The following is a 16,152-nucleotide window of genomic DNA, read 5'->3' on the forward strand; positions in this document are numbered from 1 at the left end:
TCCAGCGCGCCCGCCCTGGAAGCCTGGGCGACGTTATCTGATGAAATATGGGTTCAAAGCTGTAAATTAATTGTAAACAATCTCGTCAGCAGATGTTGCTACACCAGCCGCCGCCAGATCGTCCGGCAGACACACCATCCACACAACGGTCATTCGGATCGGACGGGCCGAGTCCAAAAAACAATGGTGCCTGCTCAGCACTGACAACAGACAACAGACTGGTGCTGAAAGACAGAACACACGACAGCTTGCGTCAACACGATAGAACTTTGTCACGGCTCGTTGAGTGGCGAAAAGGATAATTGCATCGTCTGGTGTACCTTAGAGCAGACCATCCCAAACCGGCTTGAGAAGATAAAAAAAAAAAACATATCGTCAACAGTTGAACGATGTTAATTTTCGACCTATTACGTCCGGATATGTGTTATCATAGGTTCGGTCGTCCGGATTGTGGAGACATCATTATGAAGGATTCATTAATTATAGTTGCAAACAGTTTTTTTTAGAAGTAATACCGTCAACATTGTATGGATTTCCGTCTAATAACTACACTTAACAACTACTAAACCTTGTGGAAACTATTCTATGAGTGTAATCAATTTTTGGATGGAAAATCGTTTTAGGTAATTGCATAAAGGAAAGCTGCATCACTATGTCACTAACCTCGGAAGTAATGACCTCTTCGAACCAGACGACTTCCTTGTCAGCATCTTCTTCCGGCGGCTGGGGCGTAAAGCACCGCTGCAACACGACAATGTTTTCCTCGTCCACCGTACTGTAATGCCCATGCTGAGTTTGTGCATGGCGTAAACGTGGCTCGAAACTTGCCGGCAGCTCTGCCAAGCCATCACCCTCCATTTTGCGTTCACTTGATTCACCGGCACACGCAACAATCACTTTTTCGGTTCTGTACGAACTTGCTTTACTCGCTTTATCACACGTTTCGATTGGTAAACCACTCGCAATCAATTTTCACTGGTATATTTGCACGATACTTGTGTAAAATCAGTAAATTTTCGATTAAAATGCTGCAAAAGAAGCGCACCACGCCGACCCACGCCACAGTATTTGTAAACAAAACGCCATTCTGAAGCCGCGTGCTTTTGACAGCTCGCTCTCTCCGGTTTTGCTCCGCTGCGAGAGCAACGGTGTTCGTTTGACGTTCGCAGCTGTATCATGACAACCGTTCGAGTTGTATACGTACGACAACTCGAACGAGAGACTACCGATGGAAGCACGTGTTTAGTTCTATTTAGCTCGCGTTGCAAACACTTGTTTTGTTCTTTAATAAACGATAAACAGTCTTTCAGTGAAACTCTTTCAAAAAGTACCTCATATAATGCATGTCGGTTGTTTTTTATATAACGTTTTACACATTTTTTCAAAGACTTAAGGTATTAGTTGTTCACACAAACTCTTCTGTTCTTTATTTTGTTGATCTGTTCATGGAATTAATGGCCTACTCAAAACATTATTTAAAATAGACTAAGTATGAGAAGAATTGTTATAAGTCTTCATTAAGATTTCCACTACTAATTGTTTATGAAAGTATTTAAATTTCATGGAAAATGTGTGTTCTAACATTAAAAGCTTGTACTAATAAAGGGTCGACGTTCAACTATCAAACATAATCGCATTAAAAAAAATATCAAACATTGGTATAAAAATGTTTCGCCACATGACGATTTCATTGAAATACGTTAAAATATTCACAAATAAAGTTACTATAACACAATCATCTTGCCTCATGCGCATCATCAAATACGAATGATCCTCTTCCAACGTGTATCGATTCGGGCATAATAGAGTAACCCTATAATCCACCAAGAACATACTATGTACAGCTCCGTTCAATCAACAAATCAGAAACTTGGTTTATCCCACGAACAATTCATTACAAGGAGCTGCATCAATGTGCACGGATGAAAGCAGTTGCATGTGCGCTAAAAACAGTACGGCCACCGTAAGCCACCCGTTTCGTGCATTACATGTAAATAAAGTTTCCCGAAGTTATATTGTACAGCCTGCCCAATTTATCGCACCATACTACCGCAATAAATACTTGAACTAAAACCGCCAAAACTCCATCAAGCAGCGTAGCTCCATTGCATAAGCGAAACAGCTGGAATTTCGCTACCCCAACACCGATCAGGAAATGTGCATCAGTTTCGCTCGTGTTTTCCTCGTTTGGGCTTTTTTATTTGTGGCACCGCTTTTATGTGAAATTTACGATGCGAACAATAGCAACAATAACAACATTCCTTTCGATAAATGAGTATCCGTATTTCGGAGCTGCCACATCGACGAAAACAAACAAAAAACAGAAATCACTACAACATACTTTGCCGCAACCAACCAGAACTGCGAGGAGAATTATGGAGCTCATGTTTTGGGTGAATAATTACATGAAACTATGTGCTGGAAGGATGGAAAAGAAAGTAGGAAATAATATTCACGGTAAGATACAAATACCAGTTCCTCATGTGCATAAGCTATAGAAAGGAGAATATAAACTAACATTCATTTTAGAATTCAATAATTCCTTTTGAAACATATTTATATAAACGCACGTTTATTGTAAATTGTTTAACGCTAAATCTTCTGTCAAGAGCTCAACGATTACCCACAATCACAATATTTAGAACAAGCTTGTAGACACAAACTGGACGTCATTTGACATCATTAATTTAATACTTCCAAGATATGCGACTGCTCCTCGTTGGTCGTTTATGACGGTGGTCTACACCGCAAAATTCCCTACAATATTCACTTTATTCCATCCTCCCCGAAGGTATCGGGTCGGAGAATTCGAGAAACCGCACTCGCAAGCAGTTTGACCAATGATGAGCAGCCGCTAGGTCAGCGCGATAGCTTTCGCTCATGGCCGCTATCCATTTGCTGCCGTTATCACACAACTCCACGCTGGACACTGCTCGGTATCGTCCTTTGTTTGCTGTGTCGTCTCGAGGGCATCCGAAAATCGGGATGCATCCAATTCCGCAGCACCGTCGCTATCAGCAATTCAAGAACCGATCCCGAAAGCTAACCCAACGATGCAACACAAGCCATCACGTTTACTGCTTTATGCAGATTAAGACGAAGGCACGGCCGGATACAGGCGACACTGCTGCCGGCTAGCCCGTTACTAAGATGCTGCGCCGTATTTTCGACCGAGCCTCGGATGGCGTCGAACACTAAAATGGCAACAAAACAAACGGAAACTCTCGCCACAATGTCCCACTACAACTTGGTATGCATTGGATGGATCTTGGAAACTAACTCGTAACTGCACCATCGAGACACACACACACACACACGGTTTTCCACGATGGACGTCGAACGGTACGGGTTTGCACTGCTGCTTAATAAATATGTGAACACTGTTGACAATATGGTATGGTGCGTTTGGAGCAGATAGCATTAATTGATATGTGATTCAAATTAAATTATTTGTACAACCAATATCACTGTTCGCAGTTGTGTTGAAGTAATTGGTTATACACAATGGCTTATTTATTTCCCCTTTTCCACCGGGCACTTTTTCCACGGCTACTGCGTTTGAATCAGCTTGTGCGTTTGGAAACAGCTTGCGTACGGTGAACATTTCCTCAACAGTACAGTCATTTCCCGAGTTACGCGAATTCAGATACGCGAGAGAAATTGAATGTTTTATTTGTCGACTTTCAAATTTTCCCAGAAATACGTTACATTTTAATATTATAAACAGAAATTTAGGTAAAAATTTAACCTACTTGTCAGATTAATCATTTAAATATCAATTATGTATGCACTTTGTACAGTGAAAAGAAAAAATCGATCTCTGGATACTAAATATAAACGATATTATAAAGGAAATTCGAGTTACGCGAATTGCTCTCGCGCGCATTATTCGCGTAACTCGGGAAAAGACTGTATCTGTATTCATTTACGCTTTGATATTTATAAAAAAATACAAGATGCAAGAAAAGAGGAAATTTAAATAATAAATCACTATCTAAAAAAAATCTCCAACGCCACTAAAGCACTTCAAACAACATTAAAAAATTATCGCGTTCATTTTACGCACAATCGCACACTTGAAAAGAGCCCTCCCTCTCTCTCTACCGCGCTGTCTACAGGCAGAACCGTTGCGTATCGTTTACGCACGTACATCCATAAATCACGTAATACGCAATCCAAACTGACCGCCGTCTTCTGATAATCACTGCGAAATCAGCTTTCTTTAGTGTACTCTAGCACAAACGACGCTACGCTTCATCGTACGCAAGGACCTGCTCGTATGTTGTCCTCGCACGAAATCCCACCCAGGGAACCAGAGGGAGAGAGAGCGAGTGTCCCTTTTTGTCCTGGACGAAAGAACGGACGCAACTTGCTAACTACCATTGGCCATCACTGCGTTGACCCATGTGTCTGCAGGCCGGAAAGCTTCGTATACCGGCCGTAGCCTTAGCCGTAATGCTCACCAGGTGCATAAACTTGCGGTGCACAGATGGCCGGTCCATTCGCAATGCTTCACACGTTCCCGGTGGAGCATTACCCGGGGTTTTCCACCCCGTTTTTCCGGAAGGTACATTTTATTGGATGTCATTGTTACTAATTTTCAAGAAGCTATCACAAACCTGCGGCAAACAAGACTCTCGGACGCCCGCTGGTAAGCTGCGGAGGTTCTTATTATTTGGCCCAACCCTGGGTCTGGCTCATCGTACCGGGTTGCACACACACATCCGGTTTGCCGTCTTCTGGGACTGTTTGCATGCAACGGCCCGGCTTCAACTTCCACCCCTTCCAGTGAATATGTGGCCCGAGAATTGGGTGGTTTGCATTGTGAACCAGCCGTTTGCGAACGGTGCCCGGTAGAATTCTGATTTATTGCACCGGGTGAGATAAATTAGCTTCGAGCAGATTAATGCACTTCGTTGTTTGCAGATTTTCACACGCATAAGGCGCATTAAGTGGAAGCGGACTGGCCGTTCGGCCCGTGTGCATATGCCTTCGGGGTTGGAAAATCCGAACCGCAAAGAAACCGTGCCCTGAAGCCGACTAGGTCGACTACTGTAGTACGCACAACTGACGCATTGGAAGACTTCGCAAAGCGAAGGACACGAGAAAAAATTCACTGCCATTGCACTATTGTTACGTGTTTCTAATTATACCCGTGGCTTGATGCAGGCAGGATTTTATCAGGCCCCCTTGTCAGCTCTCATCCTAACGAACCCAGGCATATCGATCCAGGTGCTGAGTACTTGTTCCGACGCTGACGACGTGTAACTTACGCCCCGCAAAACTCTTAAGCTTAGCACCCCGCTTTTTACCGTCCTGCCTCCACCTGGAAGCCGGTGGAGGGTAGGATCGATTGCCCCAGAACGCCGGTTCTGGCCGGGTTGGCATTCGCGCCGACTCGACGAGCGACGAGGATTTGCTATTCCGTGCACGCACACCCCGCAGGTGGCAAGGATTTTTGCGCTTCCCGTCGGCGGTTGGTTTGCCCATCTCCCAACACCCAGCACCGAAAATTTGCCAAATGCGGTACGCGTAGGAATTTTCCCGCGTGCAAGTAAGTTCGTGCAATGGCTTAAGCTGGGTAAAAGTTCCACATTGCACGGTCAGCGCGAGTGACGCCACCGTACTGCGGGAAAAGGGGATAGAAATTGCAAGCGCGTGTGGGCGGCGTGACTGTTCCTTCCAAACGGGCGCTGTATAATATTTGGGTTAATGTTTCTACATCAGAATAAATTTACACCGTGCAGTGGGTTTTTGGCGTACGCAATGCCAGTGCTGATGGTTCTGTCGTGAAAGTTCCTCCCTTAACGTTTCACCATGAGTCAGACGGTCGAATCGGCTGCATGCTTTTCTGTGCCGCCAAGTCGAAGATCTCACGAGGACGCAAATGTTTGGCAGCAAAAATCATCGACGGTGTGCGTGTGCTAGGTCGTTGTGATTTCCGGAACGCAGTCAGAATGCAAAACTCAAAACGCACGTCCCCATAAGCAGCCACTTTATCTGTGCCACACTCGCCAACAATTGCCAACAATTCTGCCGAAAAGCAAGTGCTGTATATGCCAACTCATTACTCGCAATTTTGGGGAGCTTTCACCGGGAGGCACCGCACCAATAAAGCAAAGCACTTGTCTAACTCCCGCCTGCCGGTGGAGAATGGAGATTTAAAATTCGCCTGAGTTATGATCGACCGCTGTAACGTGGAATTGTTTCGTTTGAAAGCATTTCATTTTAATGGAGCTATAAAAGTTGTTGTTCGGAGCAAATTAATTCATTAAAATAATTACCCCCATCATATGCATGGGTTTTCCGTGTGTGGTGGTGCAACGTGACAATCGGATGCTTGTGGCTCGGGGTATGGGACGATGTAAATGGGCGTCTTACGACATTATTTCATTCAATTTAAATTTAAACCTCTTTTCTCGTCCTTGCTTATAGCGTTTTGCATTATTGATTTTATGCTGACGCATGAGATGTCAGGTATCAGTGACCGTTCCTTCATTGCGTCTTAGAAAGAAGAACTAAGCATTAAATTAACAAAAGGAAAAGTTCTTTTGTCATTCATTTTCGTTTTGTTTATATCCTTTACATGATTTTCAAAATTAAGCAATTGTACAGCATAATTTTAATAATTTGAGACATGTTTTATTTTCAGTCATATCAGATTAAATTTTAACAATAACAAATATTTTGTATCCTTTTTTGATTGACTGTAATTACATATTTATCTCAGGAACGTTGAGTTACTAAAACTGCTTTCGTTCCTATTTCTCCGCATTTATGTTTTGTTGATTAATTCTAGCGTCGCTTAACTTCTTTATGAAGTTTATGATAAATATAATTTAAATGTTTTAATATTATTTTCAAATTAAATTTTTATTAACAATTTAAACAACTAATTGCTTCTGTGATGCACTATTGCGAGATCAAATTTATCCTCCTTTCATCAGTTTAAATGTCTTGCATTTATTTCTCTTTATGTGAATTTCTAATTCACTTAAATTTGCCTTATTTTTCATTCTCTTATCTTGTCTATTATCTATTATTATCCATCTTGTTAGTTGTTACATAATAGCATTATTATCTATATTTTTTCATTTTGTTTAATTTTGATTTTGATTCTCATTCCTATCATCTTTTATAAGTTGAGGTGAAACAGCGCTCTAGGTTTTATTTTTAAAATATTGTCCCATTCTACTTCGTTTGTTGATACAATCCATTAATTGATTAGTAATAATTATACATTTATCAACATATAGCCCTCGTTTTTTGTTGGGTGCTCAGCTCTTTCATTTCGGAATTGTTTTGTTTGAAATGAGTTTTAAAAATTCCAAAGAAATTCTTTTGCCAACTACTACCTTTTATCATGAGATGTTACATTTCAAGCCCGTGGAATTTCCCTCTGCTCCACACAACCGCACATTCACAGCCGTACAGTTTACGCCTACTTTGCCGAGAATAAAGTTGCAAAGTTTTCATCATAATTTGCACCCTCCGGACTTCAATGTTCAATTAGGTGTCACTTTTGACACCAGTCAATTCAACCGTCCCAACTTGTCCGTGCTAGTGTGCAGGTGAGTTTAATATCCGAAAATGAAAATGTTTCCCCCGAAAGTTTCCCCGTTGTTCATAAATTAGCTCAACCATCGGGGACGAATGTTTATGCCGTTTTCCAGAAACGCCTTCTGGAAATTAGGACAAGAAATGAATTCCTTACCCGTTCGTGCTAATCGACCTAAGTCAATGCCAATGATGGAGTGCCACTTTACGATCTGGCAGGAGGGAGAGAAAAGCGCCAAACAACAAAAAAAAAAAAAAAACGCCAAACTCGATGGACTGATAGATGAGGTGATCGCTATAATATGTTGATTAAAATGACACCCCATCAGATATGGCACGCTGGTGGAAGGTGACATCGGCAGAAAACTGACAGGATTATAAAAGATAAAACAAAGCGAGCAGCAAAAGGGCAAACTTTTCCGATGGCGCAACAAAGAGAAGGCGAACAAAAAACATACGCTCATAAAAAATTGTCCAAATGACCGGCTCTTTGCTCAGGGGATCGGACACGACACCGGACGCCATTGTTTACACACTGGGCAAACTTTTCCGAAAGGTTTCCCTGACGAATGGTTGGCAGCAAACGGGGCCAATGTAAGGGGGGAGTCCCCGGGAAGGTCGTCCGAGGTGGCGTTTCGGACGGCTGCTTGGCTGTTATTTTGAGTGCTTTTGTTTTTTTTTTTTGGTGCACATTTTTGTCTTGTGTTTAGTCCATCAGCTTTATCCCTTTTTTTATGTCCGCTAGCTTTTAACATTACCCATTGAAAGGATATTAAATCCAATGTAATTTACATCGTCTGACAGCGGAAGCATTTTTCCCCAACAATGAACGATTATTAAGAATTAGGACGATGTGCTGTAAATTACGACCTGGCGTTAGATATTGGGAGGGATTGTTATACGAAAATTTAAATATTGTTTATAAACACAGCTTGAAAGTTCAAGGGTTTTACTATTCAGCATGAACATATAATAATATTCCTTTAGCACAGCTTTCCATGTGGAAAATTCCACAAATTTTTATCCTGAATATGATACTACATTCCCTCACGAACATTCCACTCAAATTCCATTTTTAACACCACTTTCGCAACCAATTTGATCATCCTTGTTCACGCATGTTCACCAACTGTCGCATCCTTTTTGCGATTTGAAACTTTTACTTCGCTGATTCTAATCTCGGAAATGAACGGAAGCCACACGACAGATTAGCAACCAATTTATAACCTTAATGATGATGATGATGCCTTTCCAGACATTTGACATTTGATCACAGTCCACCGACGCCGTTCCAACCCCGTTTCGCTTCACCCTTTCCGTGCAGAAGAAAAAGGACATACAGCACCGTACGGATGAGTGTCATTCGAGGCTGCGAGGAATCATTTCGGTGGCTTTCGGGTCAACCGCTTTGGGGCTTGATAAAAGATTAATAAATACCGTAGAATCGGATGAAGTAGGAAGTTTGTCCACCGTTCATGCCGGAACAAACTCGAAACCGAACGGAAGTCGTCCGACGGCGACATACGAGGCAATAGATAAGTACATTGGGGAGGGTGAGGGGGTGCCGTTCGGGTGATGTTTACGGAAGACGGAAAAGGTTCCTGCGCAAACAACTGCTGATGAGAAAATGTTCTTCTGAGCCGTGTTTTATTTATTTGTTTGGTTGATTATTTATTTCGCTCGCTCTTTCGCAATGTCGTCCCAGTTTGGCCAAGTCTGCTACCGTTCGCTGGTGTTGGGTTGTGTGTGTTTTAATGTTGTTTTGTTCTTGTACCGTTGGTAGGTTTCTAAATTCGTTGTGTTTTTTTTCTGCTTCTTCTTGGAAATAAATAATGGCAACCCAACGGTTACCGGATAAAAAAAAACGGTTGGAGCGGGAAAAGTTTTGTTACGTGAAATTAGCTATGCTCCGTTAATTGTTGACACCCGTTGTGTTGCCCGTTGGGATGTGAGGAGTTTTTCGAAAAAATGAGCAACAATTTAAATAGGAAACAGCAAACAAAAACGCAACAGTATCAAGCACGATGATTAAGGGTTCACTTGTGGCTTTGAAGGTGTCAAATGTAGACAGGCAGACGCGTGGCCAAACTGATTTATTTTCCAGATCGAGAAGAACCGCAAAGGGAAAACGTATTGTATTTGGTGTTTGATTTATACGAAAAAGTTTTCTAAATTGAATAATTTTATGATGCAAGAGTTTAACAACTAACAACAATCTAAAAAAGAGGAAATTGTCTCAATAAAAGTTAATAAGAAATAGAATAGATGAAAGATAAATAAATAAATTAGAAAAAATGAAGTAATAACAGATAAGAAAAACCAATAGAAAATAGGAAAGAGAAAAATTGTTTATAAATAAAAAAATAAATTAGAAAAACAAATAAAAGAAAATATTTGACAGTTAAACACAGCAATAGAATAATACACATCAATAGCCTTGTTTAATTATTTTATGAAATAACAGAAATTTAGTACTGCCTTCTATAATATCACCTACTAAGCACAACAGTCGTCAGACACAACGGACAAAGTACAATACGCATGAATGCCATTCAAAAGTGACATAAATAAACGTAAAGAAACGTGTCTTTCATTGGGACTGACACATTCGCCGGGCACATTTGCGTGTTCATTGTAGTCCGCTTACACGGCTTAAAATATTTTCGTTTCTTAGTGTACGCAGTAGTGGTGTATGCTGCCACTCAAGAGCACAAGCAACATATTTAGGTCAACTCCGGTGGCAACCCCCGCCCCCAGAACACCGAAAGCCGTATTGTGCTTATTCCTGGGAAACGTTGCAGTATATTTGCCAAAAGATTGATACCACCACCACCGCTGCTGCCACCGCCGTGTGTGTGTGTCAGAAATGATCCATGGACCGATCCCACCTACCAACCAACAGGGAAAGCGGACCCATTACGATTGTAATTCAAACACAGTCTATCCCTTCGGTACGGACGTTTCACACAGTGTGTGTTGGAAATTACACCAAAAAAAAAATACAAATTCACCACTGCATCGACCTTTTCGACGGTACCTCCTCGGGCTAATGGTCTTTGCTGTCTGAAGAAATGGGCAGTTGGGCCGCCCGTAACACCATATCCGAGGCGTCTAGCCCTTAACGTCATCACGGCCCGGTTTGAAGAATTTGAACTATCCAAATGTCAATTCGGCTGTCTCTAGTGTATTGCAAACTTCGTCCCAGTGGGCCCCAACTCCACGCAAGGGAGGATTTTTTTTTTCCGTTCGGCTTTCTTGCCGTGCAATATTCATTTCCAACGTGACAGGATGCCTGTTGTTGGCGATCAGTCTTGCCTTCGTTCAGTAGCCGCTTGGTGGGTGGTGCAAGTACAGCTGCGCAGTGCCACGACGGGCACTGACGAGAATCGAATTTCACGCTACTCCATAACTAAAAGGCTCCGTATTTATTCTTCGGCTGGCATTTAAGGTACCGAAATGACCCAGTTCATAACATCACAACCCAGCACGCTTCGGTCTTTACCACCTGAAACGCTTAAGTAAGCGCGCATGGATGGATAAGTTGATGGAAGTACTAAATGGCGCCAGTACAGACGAATGGAAATGTTTTAAAATCAATTTCTAGTTCTGGGAATGGGATTCTAATCCATTAGTAAACTAAAAAAGTACACCAACACACTATTTGTTCATATGAACTGAAATTACTTTTCCGGTTTGCGACAATTTATAGATGTTTAACTCAAATAGAATAAAATTTCCCACACCTTATCACTTTCGTCGATGAGATGGCACACACCCACAGGACTCGTGCTACAAGTAGCATGATGCAGAGGTGCCATATGATTGCGTGCCGACCATCAGCACGTCAGGACGATGCGGGCGTTTGCATTTGGGCGCGCATTAGCACATGAGTGTGTGTTTTGTATTTTTGCCTCTAACATGCTTTTGCAATATAAATCAAACATGCTCATAAATGGTGAACCCGCTGTTTACTATGCCGGATGTTCGCTACGGGGTGGGTTACGAGCGGAAGCCCCATTGCTTTTTTTTCCCTGGCTACTGACTTCAATTCAATTCCAATCTAGATACACCCTCGCCCGTCATGTAAGGCGGTGTGGGACGTTCTGCATTCCATGGAAAAAGGTTCGATACCTTAGTCCCGCTGGTTCAAAAACACATACATCCCTATGCCTTAGTGTGCGTGTGTGTGTGTGTGTGGGGTTAAGGGTAGGCGAAGGGCGTTGATTACGATGATGACATTGAGGCGTCCTGCCAGTACAAAATGGGCACCGGCACCGAAATGGAAAAGTGAAGGGAAAAATAATGGAAAAATACGTATAATCCTAGTTGCGGAAAATGGCGATCGTTAGCGATGTACCGAAAGTGAAAAATCATGAGTTCTGATGTTTATTCGATATCACATTTCATTCCCTGGCCTCAGTGCAATGTATCGTTCCAGTCGCTAATAGCGTACGGGTGGGTGGCTTCACGAGCGCCATCTCCAGTTTTTGGAGACAACGTATCAATCTTGTGACGAAATGTTAACGAGAAACATTTTCTAGCAGACATTCTAATTTTACATTTTAATCATCAAAACATCAAGGAGTGAAGAATTCGTTTTATAAAAACGGCTATGCTATAAGATCGACGGTATTAACGCGAGTGAACTGGAAGAGTGCGTTTTTCTGTACGCGTCCTTGGCGTTTAAGTACTTTAAGCTAACAACTTTAACATCAATCGAGTTTAATATTTCAATTGACCCATTGACATTGATGACAAAAATTGGTGTTTAAAAACTGTGTATCGTTCTACGAAAATTGTTCATCAACATGCTGTCCGATGAATAAACGGACTTGAGGTAATCAAACGATAATTTACAACAATTAATTGACAGATCCTCGTCGTTTGCACGTTAATTTGGGTTATCCTGACATTTTCACATGGCTTTGTACTTCAAAGTTCGACGAAAGTGTTCCTTCATGCAATCAAATTAAAAGCTCAAAAGGTCAAATAGTATGTCTATGTTGCATTGCATCTAAGTGGCCTATTGTAGTACTCGATGAGCGGTAAGTGTTTGTCAGCGGATGGTTATTTAATTAAGGTGAAATCCACATATTTCACATCACAAATATCACCCGATTAGGAGACCGAAATAGACTGCCGATTGTACGATCTATTTGAAATATTCGGCCCATCAAGTACTTCGAGTACGTACGTAGCTTCAAAATAATTGGTCGATAGTTCCCAAAGCACATCACATTTCCACACACAGAGACACATCAATCGATCGGTAAAATCTTGTCCTTTACCGGCGAATGCATTTGTCCGGTGAAGTTACCGCAGCTGCTGCATGTGTATCTCCCCAACACAACCATGTTACTGCAGCTGCCAACACTGGTGGGAACCGTTTTCAGGCACCACTTCTGGGAAATTCATTTTCCAGTGCGATTGATTTAAAACGAGCCGGACTTCTGGTATCCATCTACCCAGCGAAATCGGACTCGCAAACATTCGTCAATCATTGCACATCTCGACAAGCTCTCGACTGGAGATGCGCTGTGTACGGTGTCAATTGGCATCATGCTTCCGACGTACCACTTTGACAAGAGTGAGAGCAATCGTTCATTAATTACTAGCTGCTAAATACGACGATTTGCATATCTTCTTTGTTGCACATTCCGCTAGTACCATGCCCGGTCAATGGCCGGAGGCGGCTTTTGTAGACCAACAAACAACACAAAGTCGTAGCCTTAAATGGAAAACTAAGATCATGTGCTACAATGCGTCTTACTAAGTAAGGACGCTTGACCAAACGTCTTCAACATCGTCGTAGCAAGAAAATATCACTGTTCTGAGGTAGGACTTGAGAAGGAACTGAAGTTTACCCGTATCGATCTAGTTTAGTATCGCTGCATCTTTTTACTCTTATTAAGTTCTACAAAATGTTGTTGGTATTGGCATAATGTTTGATTGTCCTTTTGATTCGTAATATCCACAGATTGATATTGAGTTCCGTATAGAGTAAGTACTACATAGCGTGGGAAATTAGGGAGTGTGGGAGTTGTGTTATCTCACCGCTGTTGTATCTTCGATGGCTACATTCTTAAACATGCTACAGAGGTCGGTTTCCACAATATTCTTACAACATTGATACGCACTTAAAAGAATGAGATAAAATTGCAAAACATTAACAACGATTCGAAAGGAAAGAAAACAGCAAAACCCCAAAAACATGGAAACGCGCGTCCGAAACCCTTTTTCCGATGTTTGAACCCGCCCAGCCCCGTACCGTATTGGCGCTCGCCGGGAAGTGGAGGCTACACAGATCCGGATCCTGGTTGAATTATGACACCCAATAAAGTGTTGTAACGGGGTAACAACACAAAAAAAAAAATCCTTCCTGCTCAGAGCGGGGGAAAAAATTGCTCCTAAGGCCAAACGATAAAACCAAATTATCAACCTTTTTTATCCACTGTGTTCCCACCGCTCCTAATCCTGGGTAGAGTTTAGCAAGCATGGACCCCACACGCGCCGACCAAGCGTTCCAGCAGCCACAAAACGTGAGAGGCATTAAACCAGAACCCGGGGAGGTGGTAAAAGCAAAATGGCGTCTTGTTTAAATGCGGTGAAGCAGAGCATGGGCGAAGCGTTGTAACATTGTAAAACAATCTTTCAACCTAGTTGATTGGGATCATTTTTTATGTTTAACTCTTCGGCTGAACTGGACTAGAGCAAAAATCGGATCAGCACACCCCTATTGGTGGTGCTGGTATGCGATACCTAGCGTACCGGTTAACCCCTCGAATAAATATGTACCGGAACAACCCATAAAACTCGGTTTTCTGTCTACTTTTTGCGCATAATCCGTCGGCAACGGGCCACCGATGAATAAATTTGCTTGCCAAAAACCTTTCACGCAAAGTCGAGGAAAGCTCGTTATTGCGATAAGCATCAACATCATCTAATCAAATGTTAAAATCAGCAGTATATTGAGCGAACGGAAAAGGTTACGATTTATTACGACATATTTGTTTGAAATGATCAATGGCTAATCCAAAATCCAAACTCGATCTTCAGATTTAGGGTTATAGATGTACGAAATGTGACGTTAATTGATGTAATTTGACGGATTACTATTTTTCCGGGATAAAAAAAAACATGTTCGCTTCAAGTAAAGTTTAAACTTCATAAGATACATAAAATTGACAGATAAATAAAATATATTTAATTGTATTCTTACAAAAAATGCCTATACCAAACAGCAGAGAGGGACATTTTGTGATGGGAGGACACCTTGTTGAATATCTTTACAAAGTACCAGGCACCTCCATCGAGGCTGTGTTCTACTACACAGAAAAATAAATAAATTTAAAATTGTCAAAATTCTGCCTTCAAATTTAGCCTTCAATTTAGTTAATCCTTACACATGCTAGCACGAATCCATTCCACGGTTCCAGATAATAATTCTACAAATTTTATCGACCAATTTGAATTTCCTAAAAACAACACAATTAGCAACTGGAAAACCACTAGCATGGTGGCACCACACATACAATGCGGAACAGCATGAGCATGCACGGTACCGTTTCAGTAGCAAAGAATAGGAATTTAAAACTGTTGTAATTGAATTAAATTCCAGTTAGAATGGGTGAACAAAACGATTCCGGAGAAAAACCGTGCCCCCCCCTTAATCCTTCAGCCGTTTTTCGACCTTCCATAAAGTGTGGAAATAATTAATGAGAGCGTATTTGTTCCCTAGCCGGATCGTTTTTACAGACACTTCAGCAACCCATCCACACAGCAGCCGAAGCCGTGCTGGTGTTTAGAGGTAGTTTGCGTAACACGGAATAGCTCCATTAAATCTCGACAAATGAATATGAACATTGCATTGTAATGGCACTAAACCCTTTCCGAGGACAGCCCATTTGCTTTGTTGTTTTAGGTATGGAATGGTGCTTTGGAAGTGATGTTTACGGTGCATTCTGTTTGCAAGAAGGTGGCTGTGGGGGAGTTTCACTTCTTGGGCTGTTAGTTAATTTTGTCACTTTGTCCAGTAACAAACATAACTTTTTGTTTCTTGTAGCGGTTGGTGGTTAAGGATTTGATTTTGTGTGAGTTGGAATATGATTAGAATCTGGCACGGATTTAGATAGAATATTAGAAAAATATTAAGTTTGTGGATGACAAAACAATTAAACCATGTTGAAAATGCAACTGGAATACGATCAATTCCTTAGTGGAAATAAGAAAATTTAGCAGCCAATCTTTCGTTTACGGTGTGTGGCCACTTCTTGGCATAGATTTTCCTTTCATGTTGTGTTTTTATTCAAAACATATTTCCCGAAGAATCCCAATTAAAATGGCAGACAAAATAAAGAATTCGTAAATAAATAGTTGCATCTTCTCTGCACGCCACCCATACGTCTTCACCGATCAGTACTCAGTGACACTCCTACGTCCGCGACGTTCCACCCGCGATGATAGGCTTACCGACAATTCAATTAAAAGTTTCCTTCTTGTTAATTTGCCAAAACAATCACAAACAGCAGAAACAAACCAGTACCGATGGAACGATGACGAGCCGAAGGGCCAATTTTAAAGGGCCTCGCGAGACCC

This window comes from Anopheles moucheti, chromosome 3 (genome assembly GCF_943734755.1).
Source record: "Anopheles moucheti chromosome 3, idAnoMoucSN_F20_07, whole genome shotgun sequence".
Classification (NCBI taxonomy): Eukaryota; Metazoa; Arthropoda; class Insecta; order Diptera; family Culicidae; genus Anopheles; species Anopheles moucheti.